Below are 7,709 nucleotides of genomic sequence, written 5' to 3' on the forward strand. Positions count from 1 at the left end.
ATCACCTGAGGTCAGGAGTTCAAGACCAGCCTGGCCAACATGTTGAAACCCCGTCTCTACTAAAAATACAAAAATTAGCTGGGTGTGGTGGCACGTGCCTGTAATCCCAGCTACTTGGGAAGCTGAGGCAGGAGAATGGCTTGAACCTAGGAGGCTGAGGTTGCAGTGAGCTGAGATCGCACCACTGCACTCCAGCCTGAGTGACAGAGCGAGACTCCATCCCCGCCACGGCCAAAAAAAAAAAAAAAAACCTGAATACAAGGACCTTAAATTGCATTAACTTCAATCTCTGCTGTCTCCCTTTACCTCAACACATACACGTTTATATTCTGTAGTCCGGTGTTTTCATTCTTTTTTTTTCTTCCCTCAGGCCAGATTAGACAGTATTAGTGTTTCTTTATACAGTCAGATTGTTACTCACATTCACCCACAGAGCTACCAATCTCTTTTTTCACTGTTCCTTGTTATAAGAGCATATATCTAAGATTGACATCCTTCTGCCTGAAATTCATTGTTTAGAATTTCCTTTAGTAAGAGTCTGTTGGTAGTAAATTCTGTCAGTTTTTATTGGGTTAAAAATGACTTTATTTCATCTTCATATTTGAATTCTTGAATAGAATTCTTGGTTGCTAGTTGTTTTGTTCCAGCTTCCATTGTGCCTACTAAGAAGTATGTAGTGAGTCTAATTGTATCTTTTTAAAAATTGATCTGGTCTGGGCACGGTGGTTCACGCCTGTAATCCCAGCACTTTGGGAGGCTGAGGTGGGAGGATTGCTTGGGTCCAGGAGTTTGAGACCAGCCTGGACGACATGATGAAACCCCATCTCTACAAAAAATACTAAAATTAGCCAGGTTGTAGTGGCTCTTGTCTGTAATCCCAGCTACTCAGGAGGCTGAGGCAGAAAGGATCGCTTGAGCCCAGGAGGTGGAGGTTGCAGTAAGCTGAGATCACGCCATGACACTCTAGCCTGCATGACCGAGTGAGACCCCATCTCAAAAAAAAATAAAAACAAAAATAAAAATTGATCTGGGCTAGGCACAGTGGCACACAGCTGTAATCCCACCACTTTGGGAGGCCAAGGCAGGACTGCTTGAGCCTAGGAGTTCCATACCAGCCTGGACAGCATAGCAAGACCCTGTTTCTACAAAAAATAAAAATTGACTGGGCATGGTGGGATGCATCTGTGGTCCCAACTACTCAAGAGGCTGAGGTGGGCCAGGCACGGTGGCTCACGCCTGTAATCTCAGAACATTGGGAGGTCGAGGTGGGCAGATCACCAGAGGTCAGGAGTTCGAGACCAGCCTGGCCAACATGGTGAAACCCCATCTCTACTAAAAATACAAAAAATTAGCTGGGCATGCTGGCAGGTGCCTGTAATCCCAGCTGCTCAGGAGGCTGAGGCAGAAAGAATCGCTTGAACCCAGGAGGTGGAGGTTGCAGTAAGCTGAGATCACGCCATGACACTCTCTAGCCTGGGCAACAGGGGGAGACTCTTTTTCAAAAAAAAAAAAAAAAAGGCTGAGGTGGGAAGATTCCTTGAGCCCAGGAGTTTGAGGCTACAGTGAGCTGTGATCCCATCACTGCAGTCCAGCTTGAGGGACAAAGAAAGATCTTATCTTAAAAAAAAAAAAAAGTGATGTGCATTTGTCCCAGGCCCTCTGCTGTTTCACTGTGATATATCTAGATGTGAATTTATTTTTCTTTATCCTTCTTGGAATTTCTGGAACCAGAGTTTGGTGTTTTACAACAATTTGGAAAAATTATCAAGGCCATAACTAGTGCGAACCTAGGGCACAACATTTAAGGATGTGCTCATTATGGAGCTTGTGTAAATATAAGGTTGGACCTGAGAGTGAGTGTCTACATTAAATTTTGTAGTCTACACATATCACTTACCTCACTCTAGTCTCTGTCCTATTCTATATGAATACTTCCTCTTCCTTATTGTTTTCTTTATTAAATATAAATATGTATTGGAACCTATCATTTTATCTTCCAATGTCACCTATGTTGCTCTTTGTATTTTTTTAATCTCTGTGTCTCTGGGTCACATTCTAGATTTCTGCAGATCCATCTTCCAGTAAATGAATTCTGCCTTTAACAGTGTTTAGACTGGGCCTGGTGGCTCACCCTGTAAGGCCAGCACTTTGGGAAGCTGAGGCAGGAGGATTGCTTGAGCCCAGGGGTTCAAGACCAGCTTGAGCAACATAGCGAGAACCCCATCTCTACAAAAAATTAAAAGATTAACCGGTCATGGTGGCATGCAGCTGTGGTTCCAGCTACTCAGGAGGCTGAGATGGGAGGATTGCTTGAGCCTGGGAGGTAAGGCTGCAGTGAGTCATGGTCACACCACTGCACTCCAGCCTGGGCAACAGAGTAAGACCTTGTCTCAAAAAACCAAAAACAAAAAGTGTTTAGTCTGTTAGTCTGCTATTTAAACTACCGTACTTTTTTTGTTTTGTTTTGTTTTTTCCAATTTGGCTTAGTTATTTTACAGCCTTTTGCTCCTGTCTCATTTATTTAAGCCTCACATTTACTTCTTGAAATATAGTAAATATACCTATTTATATTCTGTGCTTGATCATTTCTATATCTCATATTTTTGTGGATCTGATGATGCTGCCTATTGTTTCTGCTGGTTCTCACTTACAGTGCCTTATTTCCTGTGTGTTTTGTGATTTTAACTTTAGGCTCAAGTTTCCTGAAACTTTGTGGGCATTTCTTTGAGCTATGGGTTCAAATTGTAGTCCTTCAGTGATCTTGGCTCACCGCAACCTCCAGCTTCCAGGTTCAAGCGATTTGCCTGCCTCAGCCTCCTGAGTACCTGCGATTACAGGGGTGTGCCACCACGTCTGACTAATTTTTTTTTTTTAATTGAGACAGATTCTTGCTCTGTCACCCAGGCTGTAGTGCAATGGCGTATAATTTCAGCTCACTGCAACCTCCGCTTCCCAAGTTTAAATGATTCTCCTGCCTCAGCCTCCCAAGTAGCTGGGATTACAGGCCAGTGCCACCACGCCCAGCTAATTTTTGTATTTTTAGTAAAGACCGGGTTTCACCATGTTGTCTAGGCTGGTCTCAAACTCCTGACCTCGTGGTCCACCTGCCTCAGCCTCCCAAAGTGCTGGGATTACAGGCATGAACCACTGTAATTTTTGTATTTTTAGTAGAGACAGGGTTTCACCACGTTGGCCAGGCTGGTCTCGAACTCCTGACCTCAAGTGATATGCCCAACTTGGCCTATATCTACTTTTAACAGCTATATTTACTGGGGTTTATTCCTATTAGGAACTCCTACTAGCCACAGTGGCTTACACCTGTAATCCCAGCACTTTGGGGAGCCTGAGGCGGGAGGATTGCTTGACCCCAGTACTTCATGACCAGCCTGGGCAGCAGAGCTCCTTGTGCAATGAACTTTATCTCCTGTCCCCCTCACCTCCTATGTTAATAAAAATGGAAGCTTCAAGTCATCAAGTTGTAGCAAATATCCTCAATCTAAAGCTGTCTTGTGTATTCACTTACGTTTCAGAATTCCCTTTTTCATTTATTTTGTTGGTCTCTGAATATTCCTTACTTTTTTGCCAGTTCAGCAATGCATTTTTGGGAAAAAAAAAAAAAGGTATTTCAATGTTTGTTTGTGTGTGTTTTTTTTAATCAGAAGGCCATCTGATAGTATGACCAGCATACTATGAAAAACTGAACAAATTCCTTTACATTTTTGCAGAGAGAAAGAGGAGTAGAATGATGTAGTATAAGAGTTTTGAGGCCAGGCATGGTGGCTTACGCCTGTAGTCCCAGCACTTTGGGACGCTGAGGCAGGCAGATCACCTGAGATCAGGAGTTCAAGACCAGCCTGCCAACAGGGCGAAACCCCGTCTCTACTAAAAATACAAAAATTAGCTGGGCGTGGTGGCACGCGCCAGTAATCCCAGCTACTTGGGAGGCTGAGGCAGGAGAATCTCTTGAACCTGGGAGGCGGAGATTGCAGTGAGCTGAGATCATGCCACTGCACTTCAGCCTGGACGACAGAGTGAGAATTCGTCTCAAAAAAAAAAAAAAAAAAGTTTTGAAGCTAGGTCATACTGTGTTCAAATCCACATTTAATACTAGGGCTGCCATAACAAAATACCAGAGGCTGGGTGGCTTAAACAACAGAAATGTATTTTCTCTCAATTCTGGAGGCAAGAAGTCTGAGATGAAGGTGTTGACAGGATTGGTGTCTTCTGAGACTGTACCTCTTGGCTTGGGAGATGGCTGTCTTCTCCCTTTGTCTTCACATGGACTCCCCTTGCTCTGTGTCCTAATTTCCTCTTGTTCCTATTAGGACACTAGTCATATTGGGTTAGGACTCACCCTGGTGACCTCATTTTTACATAGTTACTTCTTTAAAGTTCTATCTTCAAATATGGTCCTATTCTGAGGTGGCAGGGGCTAGAACTTCAACATACGAATTGGGGGGAATGCAGTTCAGCTCATAACAGGAGACAAGAAGCAGAGACTGAGAGGGGAGAAAGGAGGATGATAAAAAAGGGGATCCCGCAGTGGCTCATGCCTGTGATCCCAGCACTTTGGGAGGCTGAGGCGGGCGGATCATAAGGTCAGGAGTTCAAGACCAGCCTGACCAACATAATGACACCCCATCTCTACTAAAAATACAAAAAATTAGCTGGGCATGCTGGCAGGTGCCTGTAATCCCAGCTGCTCAGGAGGCTGAGGCAGAAGAATTGCTTGAACCAGGGAGGCAGAGGTTGCAGTGGGCTGAGATCATGCCACTGCCTTCCAGCCTGGGCGACAGTGCGAGACTCTTGTCTCCAAAAAAAAAAAAAAAAGTGGGGGAGTCCTCCAGAGAAGCTGAAGGAGGAGAAAGGTGCTAGGAGAGGGACATCAAGTGTTCAGTGTTATAGAGAGGTTGTGAGGGGTGAGAATGGAGGAAAGAGGGGCTTAGCAATGGTCACTCCCTGAGAATTACCTGTGAGGAAGTCATCTTGGCAGAGGCAGAGGCTAGACCAGCGTGGTGAGGAGCACAGGGGAGGCCGAAGTCAAAGTGGGAGATACTCTGTAGAGGTTCACTGAGTGAATACAATGCACTTCTTCTCCTCACTCCTCTAATATTCCATGGCTCTGGAACTTGGTTTCTCCTTAGAAACTCTGAGGTGAAGGCTGCATTCTAGGACCCTGACCCTGAACTTGTTCATCATATGCAACTGGGTCTTGAGGACGAGCCAGGAAGAATAGAATATCTTTTCTCCTGGGAAGCCAGAGAGAGAGAAAAGAAGGGGGAGAAGGAGGAGGAGGGAGGCAAAGAAGAAAGAACTGAGAGAAAAACAAACCAAACCACATTGTCACTAATCTGCCACAGCCGTAAAGAAAAGAGTGGGGTGACATAGGAAGTTAGAGAGGCCTTGGGGCCATTTTGCAATTTTCCTGTCTGCCCTCCAGAAAGGAAGAGGTTGTTCATTCAGTCATTTATTTAAAAAAAAAAAATTCTGGCCGGGCGCGGTGGCTCAAGCCTGTAATCCCAGCACTTTGGGAGGCCGAGACGGGCGGATCACAAGGTCAGGAGATCGAGACCATCCTGGCTAATACAGTGAAACCCCGTCTCTACTAAAAAATACAAAAAACTAGCTGGGCGAGGTGGCGGGTGCCTGTAGTCCCAGCTACTCGGGAGGCTGAGGCAGGAGAATGGCGTAAACCCGGGAGGCGGAGCTTGCAGTGAGCTGAGATCCGGCCACTGCACTCCAGCCTGGGCGACAGAGCGAGACTCCGTTTCAAAAAAAAAAAAAAAAAACTAATTAAGCACCTACTCCTACACCCTAGTTGGATGCTAGGCTAGGCCAGAGGGAAACCTCAGTGAAGCAGCTATCAAATATTTATTGACTGTTTATGTAACACCATGTCTTGTGCTAAGCATTTGGTGTACATCCTGCTCTCAAGGACAGTCTAAGATGGGGACTATTGGTGTGGCTTTTATACCAATGGGGAAATGGGCTAACTGAAGCTTAGGATGGTTCGGAAACTCACTGGAGGCCACAGAGTGATCATGAGCCATGTGGACACAGACCAGGGGCACCTTTTCCAACTCCATCTTTACCCAGGCCCCTGAGGCTTCTCCCAGGGCACAATCAGTGGCTGCTTGGAGTTGTGGATGAGTCAGGACAAGCTGGGGATAAGCAGTCCCAGTTCCTGCCCGCCCATCCTGTCCTTGGCCTGAGAAAGGACAGGCATTGGGGAGGGATGTGGGCCGGGACAATAGTGCCACGTCACTGCTGATGAGAGGCCTGTGTTCACCTCCTCCCAGCCACCGCCTGAAGTCCATTTCAGCTACTGTCCTTGCTGTCACACACCTGTCCCAGCACCACTGAAAACACCTGGGATTGTGTCTCAGGAACCAAAAACGTATTTCCTTCCTTCTCTGGGGTTTCCTAAAGGGTACTTGAGAGCACAACCAATTTCTGAAATTCGATTCCCAAATGCCCAGGATTTCCCCTGTGGTTCCAGAGAAAGGGAGTTATGTGGCTTCTGTGAACACCTCTTGAGTGGAATCATGAGGAAGCATCCAGTGACCTTTCTTCTATTTTGAGATGAGGAGGTAGGTGGCTGTGCTGCTGACCAGTGAGTGAGTCAGTGGGCCCAGGCACTGAACAATGTGTATAGGTGGAGAACTTGGGAGGTAGAACCACATTTAAAGAAATGCTTCTGGTCATTCTGGTCAAATTTGGCAATCAAATAATTTTAAAACTGAAGGAGTCCACAGAGATCTCTATACAAGAATGTTTAACGTACTGTTTTAGTAGTAACAACCTAAGTGTCCAAGTGTAGGGGATGGAGGAAATCAACAATGGCTGATCTCTGAAAAGGAAAGCTATGTTGTCATTAAGCAGTGTGTGGTGGATCTATTAGGTGTGGATACAGAAAGATGTTCAAGACTGATTGTTAATAAAGCAAGACACGAAACAGTGCATATGTGTATGTGCAGAAGTGTGTATATGCTTCTGTGTAGCCATGGGTGATTTCTGGAAATGCACATGAGAAGCCACTAACTTGAATTGGCTTACTTCCAGAGTAGGAATGGGGGTTCGGGTGGGGAGTGAGACATTTACTCTTCACTTTACACTCTTTTGTACTTTTAAATTTTTTAAAGTAATGGGCATCTATTGCTTGTATAATACAATGATAATAATAAAGTAGAAGAAAGAAAGGCTTAAGAAGGCTTGCAAACCAAAGGTACCAAAACAATTCAGCATAGCATCCAGGAGTGCTGGGGGTAGGAGGAATGATGAAGTGGGGTCCGAGATGAACTTGCATATCGGAAACTGTCCCTAGCCACTGCTTGCAGAACTATACTTTGAACAATCAAGGGTGGTCACAGAGTCAGGGACTGGCAGGAAATCACTGTTTGCAAGGCTGATCAGTGACAGAAGGAATAAAACAAAATCAATGCCAAAGTTCAGCTCCAAAAACAGGGATTGAATTGTCTACTGTAGTAATAGCCAAGGCTGGGTGCCATGGCTCATGCCTGTAATCCCAGCACTTTGGGAGGCCAAGGTGGGTGGATGATCTGAGGTCAGGAGTTTAAAGTTGGGGAGATCTGCTCAAGGTGTGAGGATCTCCAGGTGTGTGATCTCGGCTCACTGCAGCCTCCACCTCCCAGGTTCAAGTGATACTCCTGACTCAGCCTCCCAAGTAGCTGGGACTACAGGTGCGTGCC

Source organism: Colobus angolensis, unplaced genomic scaffold (assembly GCF_000951035.1).
Source record: "Colobus angolensis palliatus isolate OR3802 unplaced genomic scaffold, Cang.pa_1.0 Scaffold183, whole genome shotgun sequence".
NCBI lineage: Eukaryota > Metazoa > Chordata > Mammalia > Primates > Cercopithecidae > Colobus > Colobus angolensis.